This window comes from Narcine bancroftii, chromosome 14, assembly GCF_036971445.1.
Source record: "Narcine bancroftii isolate sNarBan1 chromosome 14, sNarBan1.hap1, whole genome shotgun sequence".
NCBI classification, from domain to species: domain Eukaryota; kingdom Metazoa; phylum Chordata; class Chondrichthyes; order Torpediniformes; family Narcinidae; genus Narcine; species Narcine bancroftii.
Genome location: NC_091482.1, coordinates 9,401,561 through 9,419,416, shown reverse-complemented (window position 1 = coordinate 9,419,416; position 17,856 = coordinate 9,401,561). Strand labels below are relative to the sequence as shown.

The following is a 17,856-nucleotide window of genomic DNA, read 5'->3' as shown; positions in this document are numbered from 1 at the left end:
AATATTTTACACATTTTCATCCAAATTAAAGGAAATTATATTATAATTTTAGTTTATGAACTCAGAGCATCAAGATATGGTTTCAGTGCTGCTTTGAAGACCCATTTTTTAAATAAAAGGTGTAATTCCAAAAATGTACACTAGTTGATTACTCTGCACTTTTCATACATTCAAACAATTGCACACAGGTTTATGTAATCGGTTAACTACAGTATTGCCATTGTAGGGAAACAAGTTCAGCCAGTCATTAATTCCCTCAATCACTTTATTTCACTACAACTTTTGCATAACATCTCTGAAGAGTCCACTTCAGGCTTTGGTGAATCTAAAGCATCATGTCTTCACATGGGTCGTTTACATTTGGTCCAGCGCCCTTTACAGTTGTTGCATCGATAAGGTTCTCCTCATAACTTCGAATGGATTACCTAACAATGATTATGTGGTCTGGATCCCCGCCTCAGTGTCACTTGTACGTGTCAAATTGCCTATCGAAATCATAACACAATCTAAGTTCAGTTAATTACAGCAGATACAATAAGATAATGACTTTCGCTATCCCACTAGGTACTGTCAACTCAATCATCATTTTTTTGTTTCTGAGAACTCTTCATTGTCCTGCTTTTAGTTTTCAGGCCATTTCAGATGAGCGCTCCGACTTGAGGCCAGCGACAGGAGCAGATTGAAAACTACAAACTCACCTTTCAGGCAGCAGCCCTAAAACATTGTTCCAGCATCCCATTCATATCCAGAGGTGTCTCGTAGCGTCCTCCAGATCTGATGGAGGTGGGGAGACTGGCGCTGTCATAAATATGTGACATAACAATGGCGGTCTTCCCTACCCATAATCCACTCTGTGTTTTCCAGAACAGTTCCAGCTGCTTGGGGGATTATGGATAGGGAGACTGCCATTGCTATGCCACGTTTTTAGCTGCAGAGAGTGACCCCGAAGACCAAAGCCTCCAGTGAGGTGCTGGAGCAGCCAGCCAGGCTGTCACAGCCCACACCGGCTGCCCCCTGAAGTCCCCCACTGGCGGCTCCTGCCCCAACATCCCCTGCCGACCACCCCTGCCCAACTGACCTCTCCTCCCCAGTAGGGTGGGGGGGGGGGCCTGTCAGATAGCGGGGAGTTGGGTCGCAGGCTGATGGAGTCATTAGCCCTCCCCCAAACAGCCGCTTAGCATGGCTGTACATTCAGGTGAGCTGGTGGAACGCTATGTTCTGCCGATTATCCCTCCCCGAGGAGGGTTGGCATCAGCACCTCGGAGGTGATCTTGGTGCATTCAGGTAGGTAAGTATTTAACCTCGAGGGTATAATCTTTGCCTTTGCACAGGGCATTTGGTCCACCTGAAAGGGCCTTCATACTACCTTGCAGCCTGACCTCTAAAGTGTGCTTTTCCTTTCGCTTTTGAATCTTTGCTGTAGACTAGTGCCCTGCTTTCCTTTTTGGGATCTACCTTTAGTATTGCAATCCACCTGTGGTCCTGTGCTGGGGCTTCAGCACATCGCGAGACCAAGATCCGCTGATTGCGTGGAGCTCGTTATTTGATTGCTGAATAATGAATGATATTGCAAGGCCCTACTGAGCCACATTGATCAAACCTGCACAGTTGGTACCTTAAAGGCGAGAAATTAGAGTTTATTGTGAGAGGACATAGATGACATCACGTACAACACTGATATTACTTTTTTCCTGCAGGCACGGCAGAATTACCAGGAATTCTGTATCATTTTCAAGAACCTCCGTGATGTTCTTGGCTTTCATACATTCCACACACAAGCTGTGGCTGATTTTGCTTAATCTTCTAACAAATCCACTGCCTGCTGTTGTTGTGGCTCTGTTCAGGAAACCATGTTCTCTAAATCCCACAGACCTTTGTTTTCCTGCTCCCTCAAGGAATGACATCCTTAACACCACTGTAATTTTACTCCTTTTATGAGCATTTGACAGGTACTGCTATAAATTGAATATCCTTCATTAAAGGCAGAGATTCTCAACTAACAGCATTGTCATTTCACTTGATATTTTTAAGAATGAATTAGCACCTTTCACAAAAATATGCAAGTCTTAACTGCGCTTTTTGCTTAACAGTTTGGGATTGCATGGTGAGGAATTGTGCACCCAAACTCACCTCCAGGCAAATTGGACAAATAAAAATACTCGCAAACTTCTCTCCCAAAGAAGTGGCATCATTTTGAGGGTAATAACTTTGCTGAAAGGCCTCACAGTGAAATGTTGATCACACCACTTGCTGTCTTGTTGGACCTGTTAGCATTTCAAGAATTTTACACTTTAGAGAATTGGGCTTAATCATTTGTAGATTTCTTGAATGTTCTTGATTATTCATTAGCAAATAGAGCTGAGGAATCATAGAATTTGGGGAATAATAGTTCTTCAGTAACAGTCTCTCGACAGGTAACTCTCTGGCAGGTTTTGCCATTATTTTTGATGTGTAGGGAGGCGCACTGATCCATTCTTTGAAGTTCCTTTTCCTGTACTGTCTTATTTCAGGATGGGCTGGTTTGCTTGCCCCAGAACTCTTTATTCTGAGACAGTGGTTTTGCTCCCTGACCTCAGGCTTTGCCTTATCTTGGGGCCTCTCCAAGTTATTTGATGAGAGGGAAAACCTCACACTCATTGTTAACATTAACTTTGACATTTTTTTTTATTGAAAAGGGGATTCAAGCTGAACACAGATAATTTCAGATTCGCTGTATCACCTAGGGAGTTGGAGAAACGTTAAATTAATTTTTATTGAATTTAGTATGTTTAATCACATAATTATGCTGACATTGTGTTAGTTCAACTAATCTAAAAATGTTTTGCCGGTGATTTTTGTTTCACTCAGTATTTGAAGCCTCTCGTGTCAGTGTCCGACAATAGTCGGCCAGCATTGATTGATTCAAGTTGCCCTGATACCACTTTTCCATGGTTGCAATGTCACCGTGTCCATTATGGACTGCAGTACCAAGATCAGCAGGGGGAAAAGTCCAAGTGCAAATGCAAAACATGAATTTTCAACAACAAGTGGCATTTCATGGTTTGTATACACTTGAAGTAGGCTCAAAATGTGACAGGAAGTTACAAAAATGTATCTTTTTAAAAAAAGTCGGTGATATGAAAATGTAAAGGTGATTTTCATGATCAACAGCCCAAAATGCATAAAATACACCCAAAAGTGTTCAGGAAGCAAAAACTTGGATGTCCAATGTCTTGGAGAGGGGAGATAGCTATTATAGGGATCAGAGGAGTGTGACAGGGGCCTGTAGGGATTTGGTGAACCTGGGATGAGTGAAGGATGATGGTGAGGGTGAAGGATGAACTTGGAAGACAGGCAAGGTGAGTGCCTCACTCACTCATTCACACTCTCCAGGACAACTAGTAAAGGGTAAAGGGCAGGAATGTCAAGGTTAACGAGATAGAGACACAGAAAGAAAAAGGGATGTATCAGATCCCCTCAAATCAGACAGATTTGAGGGACTTCTTTGAGATATACAAGTAATGTGGGAGCATAATGTTGACACATCGCATTAGTTCAACTGACCTAAAGAGGGAAATAAGGTGGGCTAAAAGAGATTCTGAAAAGACTTTGGTAGATAGTATAAGGGAAAATCCAAAAAGACTTTGTGTATATTAAGAATGAAAGGGTCACGAGGGAAAGGATAAGTCTCTTTAAGGATCAGGAGGGATATCAATGAGTCAGGTGAGATGTGGAAGATCTTAAATGAATATTTTGTAAAGTTACTGTGGAGCAGGATAAACAGGAATGGGAGGTAACTAAAGAGAGCCTAGAACCTAGGGCATGTCTGCATCAGTCGTAAAGAGGAGTTAGCAGTCTTGGATCATATAAAGGCAGATAAATCTTAGGGTCCTTTCCAGCTCAGCAGCTGAAGGACCCACACAAGCTGCAGGCAGTTGGCGACTTGCGGTCGAAGGACCCACACAGGCTGCCGGCGACTTGCAGTCGAAGAACCCACACAGGCTGCCGGCGACTTGCGGTCGAAGGACCCACACAGGCTGCGGGCTCCTGGAAACTGGCTCATGAGAACCCGGTGTCAGAACCAGGATTTGAGAGAAGGACCTTGGGCGCTAAAGGCTTCCTTATCATATCGGCGCTTTGGATCTGGAGCTAATGGTTAGAACTGGAGTCTGTGCGACTGCAGAGGCTGTGGGAGCACTGGAGGCGAATCCATGGACACTCAGTGTCTGCTTTGCTTCATATGTTAGGGGCCCCGGGCAATGCTCAAGGTGGCTCTTTGTTTGCCTACGGCAGACATAAGTTGAAGTATATTACATTTTTAATATATTATTAGGTGTCAATAAAAGGAAACTTTGAGATGCATCCAAGAACATTGTGGGACAGTAGGAGAGAAATTGCTGGGGCCTTGACAGACATTGTTGATGACTCATGATCTTTTGGAGGATGGCATATGTGATGCCATTATTTAAAAAGGGCTGAAAAGATAATCTGGGTACCTACAAACCCATTAGTATAATACCAGTGGTAGGGAAACTGCTGGAGAGGATTCTGAGAGATAGAATACATCAACATATGGATCAGCAAGGGAAAATTAAAGAGAACTGGCATGGATTTGTGCATGGGAAATTGTCTCACTAATTTTTTTTTAAGTGATGACAGAGGGTAAATGGGGGTGAGGCAGCTGATGTTATTTATATGGATACTAGTAAAGCATTTGAAAACATCTCGTATGAAGGGTTGGTATGGAAGACCAACCAGCTGACAATGGAAAAACCGACTCAGTGATAGACGTCAGAGTTTTTGCAGATTAGAGGACCACGACTAGCGGACCCCTGCTTTTTGTAATATTCGCCAGTGATTTGGATAAGGATGTTTGTGGCAATTTGCTGACGACACTAAAACATGTCCAACAGTGGGCAGTGAAGAAGATTTGCAGCAGGATTTAGTCAGATAGGGAGGAGACTAGCCATAGAATGGCAGATGCAGTTCAACTTTGTGGAGTGCAAGGTGCTGCATTTGGATAAATTAAATGAGGGTAGCCCATGTTCTGTTGACAGCAATGCTTTAGAGCACACATGTCAAATTCTGGCCCGCGGTATAATTATATTTGGCCCGCAAGATCATTTCAAAAATGTATTAGAGGTGGCCCGCTGGCCGCCGCGCCAGTATAGCGCATGCACAGCTAATACTATAAATCCCAGAATGCATTGGCGTCAGCCCGCTAATCGCCCCCACCTCCTCTGTTTACGTTGCAGGGTCTCACCGTGGACTCTGGTTTCGGGGCCTGGCCGGTGTCAGGGGAAGCCAAGGCCGCTTCCCAGCGCCCGGAACCGGAGGCCTCGGGGCTGACCTCGCCAGGACCGCTGCCCATTCCCCCTCCCTGCTGCAGGCCGACCCGCGACTCACGGTGACGGGGTTGCTGATCCGCCGAGATGCCGCCCTGCAGCGAGAGCCGATGCCCCCGCACTGTCGTTGTCCAACCCGATCGCCCGCAAACCCCGCCCTCCCGTACACAGGCCTGAGTAAGGATTATGAACTTTAATCTCAGGATAAAACGATCTTCCAATAGTTTCATGTCACAGTGATAAATATATTCCTGGTTAAAAATGGTCCTGCACCTGGATACAAGCTCATTAGGCATAAAACTTGAAAAGTGTGTAAATCAAAGGATATCTGTACCAATGGAAAAAGGGCATGGCAAATAACCCTGCTAGAGTTCATGCCCACAATCGGACACCCATTTGATTGTTTCGGGAATCATGTTATTCTCCCACATTCTCAATAGCCCTCAGATTTTACTATTCGACAGCACACTAGCAACATTTGACAAATCCTCTATAGAGAAATATTATTTATTGAATATTTTATTTCTCATTTGTTAATGCTTCTGGAAAGAGTTTATCCAAAACTATTATTAAACATTTATTTTAATAAGAAAAAGTTTAACATTACATATGTTGAAAGAAGAGAAAACATGCAGATGTTGTTGAAAATTTTCAATAAATATTTAGTTCGGCCCTCGACTTAGCCCACGTTTTTAATTTTGGCCCTCCGTGAATTTGAGTTTGACACCCCTGCTTTAGAGTGTTACCAAGCAGAGGGATCTGGGCATGCAGGTATGTAGCTCTTTAAAGATGGCTGCAGTCATGGTCAGAGTCGGGTTGAGAGCATTTGGGATGCTTGGCTTCGTCATTCGGGTTGGCATTGAATACACGAATTGGGTGTCATGTTGAAGTTGTACAAGATGTTGGTGAGGTCGCACATCTGGCTCGAATTGACCCCAAGAACTGTGATGCTGTGCTCTTCAGCAGCTGGGCTGACTGTCCACTGTCTCACATCTGAAGGTGCATAGGCTCTGGTTTGGAGAGGCTGAAGCATGTTACAAAAATTGGCAGGGGTGAACAGGCATGATTAAAGAAAAATAAGAATTGTGGGAACAGCACTCCCTCTCAATAATTGGTTATCAGGCCATCGGGACTGCTGCACGTATCACATTTCCTGCTCTTCTCTCTGGGGAGTTACCCAGCCATCTTCCAGTTCATCTGGCGATCCAAGATGGAACAGATCAAATGGGTGATGCAAGTACCTGGATTGCAGGAGCAAAAGCATATTCCGAGCCATCTTTGTGTGTGGCTGCATCAGGCTGTGCTTAGAACCAAGTGTTCCAAGTATTGCAAAGAAAGGGCTTGGCCCCATTGCCACACAATGTCCCCGTCAGCTAGACATTGTCTCACTACCTGTCTTTTGTGGGAAAAGTCCTTCAGGCAGTGGTCTGCTTGGGATGGCCTGCAGATATCGTGGGAAAAGAACTCTGCATATTGTAGATTGGTTCCTTGAACAAACCATTTTGCAGCACCAAGATCTCACTAGGCTGGAGGTAAGAGGAGCCTGACCTGACAGATCCTTCCTCTATGGATGGAGTCTCTCTCCAAATGCACCCTGCCCTCAGGACAGCTGCAGTGGGATTGAGACGGTCACCCATTTCCATGCAGATTTTGTATTTTCCAAGAGGATCTGGAGAAGCATGCGAAGCACCTTGTCATGTTTCTTCTCAGGCAGCAACATTCTAGGGGCTGTTAGCAAGGCTGCATATAAAGCGCTGGAGGAGGATCAGCTCAGTGAAAGATTGCAGCACTTTGATTTTCCTGAGACTTGCTGGTGTCCATAAGAGAATGCTGCCAACTGGCACGTTTCCAGGGCACAGGAGTACATGCTTGATTGCAATCAAGGGGCCTTCTGGAAGCCCCTCAAACACCTGAAGTCTGTATCACCCCAGGAGGGCCCATGAATGGCCATGGCACTATGTGCAAACACTATGGAACCAGGAAAACTATGAATGTATTGACCAAACAGCACTACAAAAGTAAAGAACCATGCACTACTCTTTCTTACTTGCAAATTTTTTATATTGGATGAAGTTTATTTTCAAAATATAAAAAAAAATCTCTGACAACAGTGTCAGGCTTTGTACATTTAAGTTCAAGTTTATCATTATCATACAATGGTAAAAGTACCACTGGACGAAATGGCGTTCTTCGGTCCTCAGTGTAAAAACATGCAAACACATATATAGACATAACACACATTTACAAGAGATTTATATGCAGTGCATATAAAAATAAATATTGTTAAATAGTAGATTCTTGGAGGGATTTGAATGAACAGTTCATCAGTCTTTCAGCAATCTCATTGCCCTTAGGAAAAAGCTGTTTCTTAGTCTGGTGGTTCTGGTTCTGATGGTCTGTGTCCATCTTTCTTGATGGATGTAGCTGGAAGACACTGTGTATGGAGTGGTAGGGGTCCTTAACAATTTTGTGAGCCCAGGCAACGATCCCAGTAGATCACGTTGATGGAACGGAGGGAGGATCCAGTGACTCTGCCACTCTTGTAGACCTGTGCTTTGACCTCTGGTCCATTTCTCTGCAGCAACTGTGCCACACTGTGTTGCAACCAGCCTGGATGCTCTCGATGGAGCTCCTGTAGAAAGATGATGGTGGCCAGTAATCTTGCCTGCCTCAGTCTCTCAGGAAGGGCAGTCACTGTTGTGCCTTCCTGACAAGTGAGGAGATGTTGTGTGTCCACGATAGATCACTACTTAAGTGGACTCCAAGGAACTTGGTCCTCTCTCCACTGCAGCGGTATTGATGTGTAGCAGAGGATGGTTGTCCCTAGACCTTCTGAAATCCACAATCATCTCCTTTGTCTCAACCTCATTTCTCCTCCAGAAGTTGCTACCTTTCCAGTAGATTTGAGGATTGTGAACACTAACCGATTCACTGTCAATACAGCTGCACGTTGCTGTTCCTATTGTTCAATTTTTTTCTTTTTATTGGTTATAATATGAGCAAAATACATAGGAACATTTAGGAATAATAAAGTAAGTTAATATCAAGTTACAAGTATCAAGTGACGATAAACAAGGTATATATGAACCCATGTTATTAAATGGGGAAAAAAACCATATATTCCAATATAATATTCAAACCCCATCCTATGAGGGTTGCTGGCCGAGTTGAGGAGTGCACTACTAATTGTGTTCAAATTCTACAGAGCAGTAGCGAGCTTTAAGGGAATTGAAGAGCTCGGGGCTTTGAAAATACACTTGTTTAGTGTGGTGAAGGAGGACTAGAACTGATGAAGCACAAGTCACGAGGCTGAAGAGATTGCAGAGATAAGAGTGCAACAAACCCAGGAAGGGGTTTGAAAGCAAGGATTGATTTTAAAATCAAGATATTGCTCAAGTTGGAGCCAAGGTAGATCAGCAATATAGGGGCGATGGGGAAGATAACAGAGCTTTCGCTGGCAGCGTTTTCCAGAGGACAGATCATGAGAGCAGAAGTAGGCCCATTGAGTCTGCTCCGCCATTCTAATCATGATCCATCCTCCCATTCAGCCCCATCCCCGGCTTTCTCCCCATAACCCTCGATGCCCTGGCTCATCAAATCCCTGTCAATCTCTGCCTTAAATACACCCAACGGAAGTTGTAAAATGCAGAAGAAACAAGTGTGGTTGGGAGCACTGCACGAACTAAGTGTTTAAAAGCATTTTGGAACAGCAGCCAAAAGCTTGGCTTGAGCAGGTTAATAATCTTATCGCTGGACTGGTGTCAAGGTTTTCCCTCGGTCCCAAGGTTGGTTGACATGCGCTAGTCTGTCAATTAAATATTTCAGTCATTGATTAATGTGTAAAATTCTTCAGCTTTATCCCCACAGATAGACTTGTAATCGACAGGGAGCTTCTCCTTTCTGTGGAGCAACACTCTTGACCGCAGTAAGATAGTAAAATGTCCAAGGACAGACACTTCATTGGCATTTTGTCTCACAAAGTACACTGAGTTGTTAGGTAGCTGAACTAAAGCTTGGTCATATTTTACCGTGCATCTTCAAGGAGGAGCCAGGCCGGGAGTTTGAGGGAAGCAATTAGAGTGGGGCAATTTAAACATTAGGGATTTGCAAGGAGCCAGGTTTGGAGTGCACAGAGATTACGGATGCATAGCAGGGTGGTAAAAGTTCATGCTATAGGGGAAGCTGGATAATCATTTTCAAGGGAAGGAACTGCTGTATTAGGAACTAGCAACAAGAGTGAGTAATGGGCGATTGGAACAACAGAATTTACGCTGAGCATATTTACAGATGAGGGGAAGTAGAATACTGGAAAAGTCAATGGCATGTACCCATGAGAGAGGAGAATCTGGTTGGAGTTTTAATAACAGGGTCCAAAGAGCTACCCCTTTCACAGAAAGGTTAATCCTTGTCTGCTGATGAAGTAGATGCAATTAAAGCTCCTCTCTATGGTTCACTGACATCTTTGGTAATGTACACCACATCTTGGAAAATGTTCTGGCACACTTGCTGTCGTGTAACTAAATTTTAATTGGTCATCATTGATATTTGAACCTTTCACAATGGGAGAAAATTTGCCAGGATGTTTGTGAATTGCACAAATATCACATCTAATTTTCCAAATAAAGCATCCTAAATCGTGGCAGTTTTTCATCATGTGTAAGATTTGTGGAAATCTTGAATCACCTTTTTTGCTTCTATAAATAGTTCAAGGATGAAGGGAAGTCTCACCAGTTTCCTAAAGACCTATGAGATCTTGTTAAGATGTTGAGATTCTATAGGACACGGGCAAGACGTCAATTGGAGTACTGTGTACAATTTTGACTGCCTTATTTGAGAAAGAATATGTTGGCGTTGGGGAAGGTTCAGAGGAGCTTTTCTAGAATGATACTAGGCTTGAAAGGGTTAGCATATGAGGGATGTAATGTCTGCTCTTGGACTGTTTGTTCTTGTTGGAGTACAAAGGGATTAGGGGAACCTCATAGAGATATTTCAAATGCTGAAAGGCCTGGACAGAGTAGATGTGGCAAGGTTGCTTCCCATGGTAGGGGAGTCTTTCAGGACAAAAGGGTGTCAATTTAAAACTGCAATGCAGAGAAATTTCTTTAGCCGGAAGGTCCTGAGGTCTGTGAGGTTACTGGATGTATTTAAGGCAGAGATTGACAGGTATTTGATTAATCAGGGCATCAAGGGTTACTGGGATAAAACTAGGGAATGGGAGGATGTATCAGCTCATGATAGATTGGCAGAGCAGACTTGTTCGGCTGTTTGGCCTACTTCTGCTCCTGTATTTTGGTTTGTGAAATGTCAAGTATGCGGAATTGAATGCAAGTTTCCTTTCATTTGCTCTGTTTCACTATGCAGATAAAGCCCAAAGTCTTAATTGAAACAGGTAAATCATCCCACAATAATATGAGCGATTACAGGACAGAACAAGGACAACAAACATTAATTCTTATTTGTTCCAAATACTCCATAAATTTGCCGCCTTCGTATCTCCAAAATCTCTTCCAGTCCTTCAAATATCTTACATTTCAGCATCCTTCCAGTTATGGCCTCCTGCTCAACCCTGAATTTGATTGATGCCTGGGTCTTAAAGTTGCCAAGATCTAGCGTGTCAAATTTCCCTCCTCCTGAACTTCTGTATCTTCCCTGAAGCATGCTTTAATCAGGTGCAAGTATTGAGGTCCCATGTATGAGCATCTATCTCTGCATCAATAGAAAGAGTGTACAGGGTCTGCCTCATAAATCCGTGTATGAGTTGGTGATTTGTACAAATCATGGGATTGAGTGGTGCTGGAATTTGAACGAGAGAAGGGAACAAGATCAGAAATGACGTGAGCTCTCCAATTACCACCTCCCTTAAGCTGGGTCCTTATACAGGACAGAGAACCGTCAGTACCTGTTATAAAGTGGCATGGTTAGCACAACACTGTTGCAGTAGCAGCGACTGGGGTTCAAGTCTGGTACTGTCGGCAAGGAGTTTGTATGTTCTCCCCATGTATGCTTGGGTTTCCTATGGAATGCTCTTCAAAGTGTACGGCGATGCAGGTCAATTAGGTGTAATAGGGCGGCACAGGCTTATGTTCAGGCCCTACTAGGAAAAAAGTCCATTAAAATGTTTCATTTACTTCCTTGTTACGTTGGCATGTTAAAATGTCTGCCAAATCCATTAGAAGAATCAGCAAATTAACCCATGAAGCACGTCCTCTACTCCCAAGCTCCATCATGTGAGGAGATTACTAGCTGGGCAAAGGAAAAGATTCCTGAGTTTCTCTGGGGTCTGACCGCTCAAGATGGAACAGAAACATTTGGAGACCTCCAGAGTATCAGAATTGTGCAGAAGACCATAAGAAAAAGAGGAATTGGGCCATTTGACCCATCATGTCTGCTCTGTCATTTGAATCATAGCTGATGCAATTTTTCCTCTCCGCTCCATTCTCCAACCTTCTCCCCATTATCCTTGATACCCTTACTAATCGAGAACCTAGCAACCTCTGCTTTCCCAAACTACCTATCTCCCTCTCTGGCTAGGCACCATTAGCTCCCTCTGTAGGTCTCATATTAGTGTTACCTGTCAACCTAACAATCCACAGATCCTTGGTGTAAGAGTCTTCCTCAATCCCAGAGAGCTCCAAAGAAAATGAGGTAGCAAGTATCAAGTTTATTGTCACATCCTTTATGCACTGAGAAGTGTTCTTTAGTGAACAGTGTGGCAAATCCATACTAACAATAAAGCTGTATAAAGTAACAGTAAAAACACACAGAAATACTAGGGGAACTCAGCCTGTCTTGCAGTGCCCATAGGAGGTAAAGATATATTACCAATGTTTCGAGCCTGAGTCCTTCAAGGAATAAGGAAGGCATAAAAACTGGCTAGGGGGAAGAATCCAGACCAACAAAAGGCGTTAATTGGATATGATAAAAGGAGAGGTGAAAATTTATTTTGGCTGTGTGAAAGGAGACAGAGGGAAAAGGAAAGAGAGACATAGCTGGGGGAAGAAGAGGGGAGGGGAAGCCATCCAGTTGAAGGATGAGGTGTTGTTCCTCCAATCCGTGGGTGGTCTCAATCTAGCAGTGCACAAGACCATGGACGGACATGTCAGCAAGGGAATGGGACGGGGAATTGCACCTTCCTTTACTTTGCTTACTCCTTGAAGAAGGGCTCAGACCCAAAACATCTTTACCTTCTATAGACGCTGCGAAACCGGTTGAGTTTCTCCAGCATTTCTGGTTGCTTTTACTACATTCACAGCATCTGAATGTAGTAGAATGTAGGGTTTCACTCTGTACAAAGTAGCAGGTCAAGGGTACAGTTTCAGAGCATAGATTTACAATGAGAAAGATCAATTAGTTCAAATCAAGGACTGTCAGTGTGCTACTGAGGTTTAAGAATGGTTCCTTGCCTTATTTACGAGACAATTCTGCAATTACGTAATCATTGCTGGCCTCGTTTTTTTTGCTTTGATGCAGAGCACAGCATTCAAGGATTTGTTCCACCTTGCCCAGTGGATCCATGGCTGCATAACAATCTGGTTGTTATCAGGACCAACTTTTGTGTCTCAAAGGACAATCTGGAGAAATATCAGTGCATCGTGTAACGGGCAGAGGGTGGCAGTGTGTTGGAGATTGTGTTTGATTGTTAGGGGATTGAGTTTGATTTTCTCATTCACACTTGTTCTTGAGCTTCCCCCCTAGAGGGCGAAGTTTGCTGTTCTCAGTACATATGTGATGTGAGGATAATTCATCTGGCTGCTTCAAGAATTGAAAGAAGAAATGAAGCAGGCCGATTTTTAATCTATACCAGACTGGAGGGAAAGTTGAAAAATTCAGAAGGTTCCCTCTAAGCTGTGCACGTGTGTGTGTGCGCATACGTTTTGCAACCCACGCACAAAGGAAATGAATGTGTGCACAAAAGGTGAGTTACCTAAAATAATGTAATAATTAATAATTGATGTTTTATTTAATGGAACACAAACTGAACAAAGTACGGGCAACTCCAATTATCCGAAATGGTCAGGACCGGGCCTATGACGGATAAATGGTTTTTTCAGATAACTGGTCATTTTTTTTTAAAACAGTCCAGTAGCAACAGTAAATCACTTGTATCAATGTTTAAACAAAAACTTCAAATAATGTTTAATTCTCACCAAAAAAAACTGGCCAACACATATCATCGAGGCCAACTAACCGCTGCTGCCGATCCCTGGGGAGGCTTCCTGGGCTGGTGGAACACTCATTGGTGAGTCGACAGGCTCCTGTCTTCTGGAGCTTCTGACTCCTGAGTCTCGACTCCGAATTCTCCCCTTAGCGTACTGCACACGCGCACCTGGGAGTCTGGTGTATGGTGGTAGGCCAAGGGGAGGGTTCAGTGTTGGAAGCTCCGTTGTGTCAGGGAGGGAAGGAAGGGGAGAGGGAGGGAAGAGGTGGGAACGTCACTGAGCCCGAGGTCCCGCTCCTGCCCAAGGGGCCGCTCTCCTTGATGACGCCGGGACAAGGGATTCATCCGAGTTTGAGACACAGTTTGAGAGGGAGAGTTAGAGATAAAAGTCAATAGGAGAAGGTGAAGAAGAAATTGAAAGAGAGAGGGGAGGGAGTTAACTGAAATGAAGGTGATCGTCGTTCTAATTTTTTTTCAACCTGTGAGGTCAGATCGGCTCTGAAAAAATTTTGGATAAATGAAGATTTCTGATTTGCTCCAGTGACTGGGGAGTCAGAAAGTTTAAAAAAAATTCAGATAAATGGGGATTTCAGAGAATCTGATTTTGGATTATCTGAGTTGTACTGAAGTTGAAAGTATAGAATAAAATCTTAACAAAATGAATTACTTTGTAGAATTCAATCATACTTTTATTATATTAAAACATGCCAATACAGTCTTATTTGCCATGAGAGATCGGCTGGACCAAAATGATCTTGAAACAATTTCAAGTTTACGTTTGCACAAGCATTCAGTGCGCACATACTTTCACAGGAATAAAATTTGCACAACATAACGCACTATGACAGCTAAAAATCAGAGGGGACATTAGTGCTAACCTCTTATCTCCCCAAAAGGAGCCGATGGACCAAGTAGTAGATTTATTTGTTCAATGTTTGTTGCTGATGTCTCATTTTGTTTGCTCTTTCCAATCAGCAAACAAGATTACACCAGACTTGGAATCTCAATCTTTCCAGAGCGAGTTCTTTGTTTTCTATCCCTTTCCAGCCCCGTTGAAGTCATGTTTTGTTTAACTGAAAATGGAGTTTGCCAGAGGTATTAAATCACACTAGTTGTGTGCGACTTTGTTATCGAGTGCTGTGCTTCTTTTTCCAAAATGCCAAAAAGGACTGTTTCATGATTTTTCTACTGTGGTGTTTAACTTTTCGCTTTAAATTGAAAATTTTTTGAATGATTTTGCGGCCCTCACTTTTCACAAAAAGGGACGATTTAAATACAGTACAAGTCTTGACCTAAAATCCTGACTGCTCGGGAATTGGGTCGGTTTAGATTATCCGGATTCTCGGGCAGTACTTCTAAAATTCAAATAGACAATAGACAATAGGAGCTGGAGTAGGCCCTTCGGCCCGTCGAGCCAGCACCGCCATTTTACAGATCATGGCTGATCACTACCATCAGTACCCCTTTCCAGCCTTATCCCCATAACCCTTAACTCCTTTGCCCACTAGAGTCTTATCTAACTCTCTTTTGAACATAATCAGCGATTCTGCCTCTACCAAATTTAAAGAGGAGGTGAACAGGAACATTTTAATAAGTTTATTCATTCACAAATACCGGGTGCTTCATTTATCAAAACAAATGGCTTTAAAGAGAAATGAAGTTAAGAAGTGGGGTCGCTTATTGCTGCCATGAACCTGAGGCACGGCAAAACGCACGGATTTTTTAAAAGTTTGAGATTTTTTGAAAAGTCCAGATTCTCCATGGTCTGGATTTCTGGCATCCAGATTTCTACTGTATAGTGTTTTCTGAAAGATATGTATTTTAATATTGTGGAGGATTAATATACTCTATGGAGGGAGAGTTGAATGAACATGTTAAAACATGTTTTGAGATTTTCAGATTTGAGACTGTTTGCCAGTTTTCTGTTTCTACAAATGTTTTGTTGTTTACCTCGAGCCAGCCTGGATGCATTTGTTCTCTCTGGGTACAGCGAGGTCCCATATAAAGAAGACTGTGACCTGGGTCAGTGTAAGCAGCATGAGTAGCCCGCTAGTTGTGACTTCTGAAGAAGTGCAGGTTTTGACATTTTCTCACAGCCTGCTGCCAACAAAACCTTTGAATACAATTGCTCACATTGCATGTCTGAGTGGCCTTCTTTCCGCCATGAGATTCTGAGATTGCTTGTACCCTTGCAAAGAAGCCTCTTACAATAACCTTGAGAGATTTTGATGTCTAACTTTTCTGCAGTTTACAATTGACCATTTTTTTAAAAAAGTCCTGACATTTGCAAAGGGGCAGGATATTCTGTCGAAGCCTGTTGTCCTCTGTTCACTTTGACAGTGTGTCGATGTGCGAGAAATCACTCAGAGTCTGGCAGCTACAGCAGCTGAAGTGTCTTTTTATTCACAATGGCTGGAAATACTCGAGGGTTTTGTCTCTATGCAAACATCCACTGCCTTTGCCTGTTCGCAACCTTGGTTGGGAATTGGGTTCACTCGAAATCTTGCTAATTCTAGATTTTCCACCAACTAACTTTTGGTGTCTTCCTTTTAATCACATCGTATTCCTCATGAGCGACTCCGCTGGCCTCTCTCTGGATGACAGGCCAATCAAACAATTTGATTATCGAGACTAAAGTATGAAAATCCCTGAAGTGACCGTTCTCCACTGTTGTCTGTCTCTCCAGAATGCATTCTCCAATTCCACTGCCTTGGATAAAACTGTATCAAGGGAACAGCCTTTACTAGTTTACATTATCTTGACTAGATTTAGCCCAGAGTGTAAGGCAACTCCAACTTTATACAGTGCTACCATCATGGTGTTGAAGGAGACAGTTTTTATTGGGTCCGAAGGACAGTGGCTTGAATCATGGGATATACTTGGCAGCTTTAGGACGAAAGCCTTCTTCTACCTCTGATGACCTTTCCTCCGCCCTTGAAGAGATTACAAAACAGGTGAAAGATCGCGGCTGCTAGCCTTCAGTTTGGCAAGCTTGTGGAAGGTCAGAATCCTCCAATTGCAGGGCAGACAACAGATTGCATGATGAAGAGACTTGCCTGGAAATAGCTGACACAACAGATGTGGGAGAGGAAAAATTATTGGCTTGGACTCATCAAGTGAATTATTGAGCTGTAACTAGAAGTGTGATTTTTTTGTGTGTGTGTGTGTGCACGCAGAAAGGTGACAAACGTTTTGAATTTAAAAATGAAGCAGTGGCAAAATGCAGAGAGGCAGTTGCCAAAGGTTGTGATGATCTTCAAAAAAGAGATGACAGCATTGGGTGTTTGGTTTTCCGCTTACCAAATCCACTACCGACACTTGTCATTGTGACCCCATACCTTGAGCATGTAAAGCAAAAAAAAAATGAAACCTTAGAAAAGCAGGTCAGTTTGGTTCCAGGAACAAAAGTGAATACCTTGAAAGGAAAAAGAAAGCTGCCTGATCAAAACGCTGTGGAAATAGTGTGCCCATCAGGACACCCGTCTCTTTGGAACTCCCTGTGACTCCGGAGGACTGTCAGGCTTTGAAGGGGCTCAGCCAACAAGCGAATCCAAGGAAGAGAAGAAAAAGAACGAGACTCCTGCATGCAGAATCAAGTGGATATGAAGATTGGGGAGAAAGGAAAATCAAAATAAAGACTTAGTTCTTTGTTGGACTGGCCTGTTAATTATATTAATTGTCCAGCTGTAGCCAGCTGATGCGAGTCCATGCAGTAATTCTGGCCATGACCAATTATTCAGTGTGATATTTGACAGTTATTAATTATTTTCTTGTGATTGGAAGGCCCTTTTTAACCCTTGGAGGACTGAATTCCTTCTCACACCCCTGTGCAAACCACAGGTGACTATTTTTGTCCCAGATCCTGATGACTTGGCTCTTTTCAAGAATGTAAAGATAAATGATTGAGTGAAGTTAAATGAACAGTGCACATCCAACTCATCGTTAGCAGGAACTACTTTGTAAAAATGGTTTGTGAAATACTAGTTATGATGAAGGCAAACCACTTCCTTCAACTTTATATTCCCACCATGTCTGCCTCCACAAAATACTTCCAGGCCCTTGGACTGCATTGCATATGTGTTGAAATTAAGCTTAGCTAGGGAAGGAAAATAGTCTTGCTAATCAAGTTAAACAAGAATGTCTGCAGGCGCTGTTATTGTAGTTAATATGCTAAAGTGCTGGAGAAACTCGGCAGGTCCCACAGCATTCTTTATGTAGTAAAGATACATACCAACATTTCAAGCCTGAGCCCTTTGTCAAAGTATGAGCAAAAAGCAGGCAGGTGCCTGAAAAAAATGGTGAGAAGAGGGACAGGGAGAGTAGCTCAGGCTGACAGGAAGGTGGTCATAGGTGAGTGTATGTGGGAGGGCAGAA

General features: G+C 43.1%; 1 protein-coding gene and 1 long non-coding RNA gene across 4 annotated transcripts in view; one reads left to right on the top strand and one right to left on the bottom strand.

Moving 5' to 3' along the window:
- cluha (clustered mitochondria (cluA/CLU1) homolog a) overlaps window positions 1–17,856 on the top strand; it is a 95,399-nt gene that overhangs the window by 3,836 nt on the left and 73,707 nt on the right. The window lies entirely within an intron of this gene.
- Window positions 248–906, bottom strand: LOC138749487 (uncharacterized). The gene is made up of 2 exons (XR_011348688.1): window positions 699–906; window positions 248–485 (listed from the first exon to the last, which is right to left on the bottom strand). It is a non-coding gene; the product is annotated as an uncharacterized lncRNA (long non-coding RNA).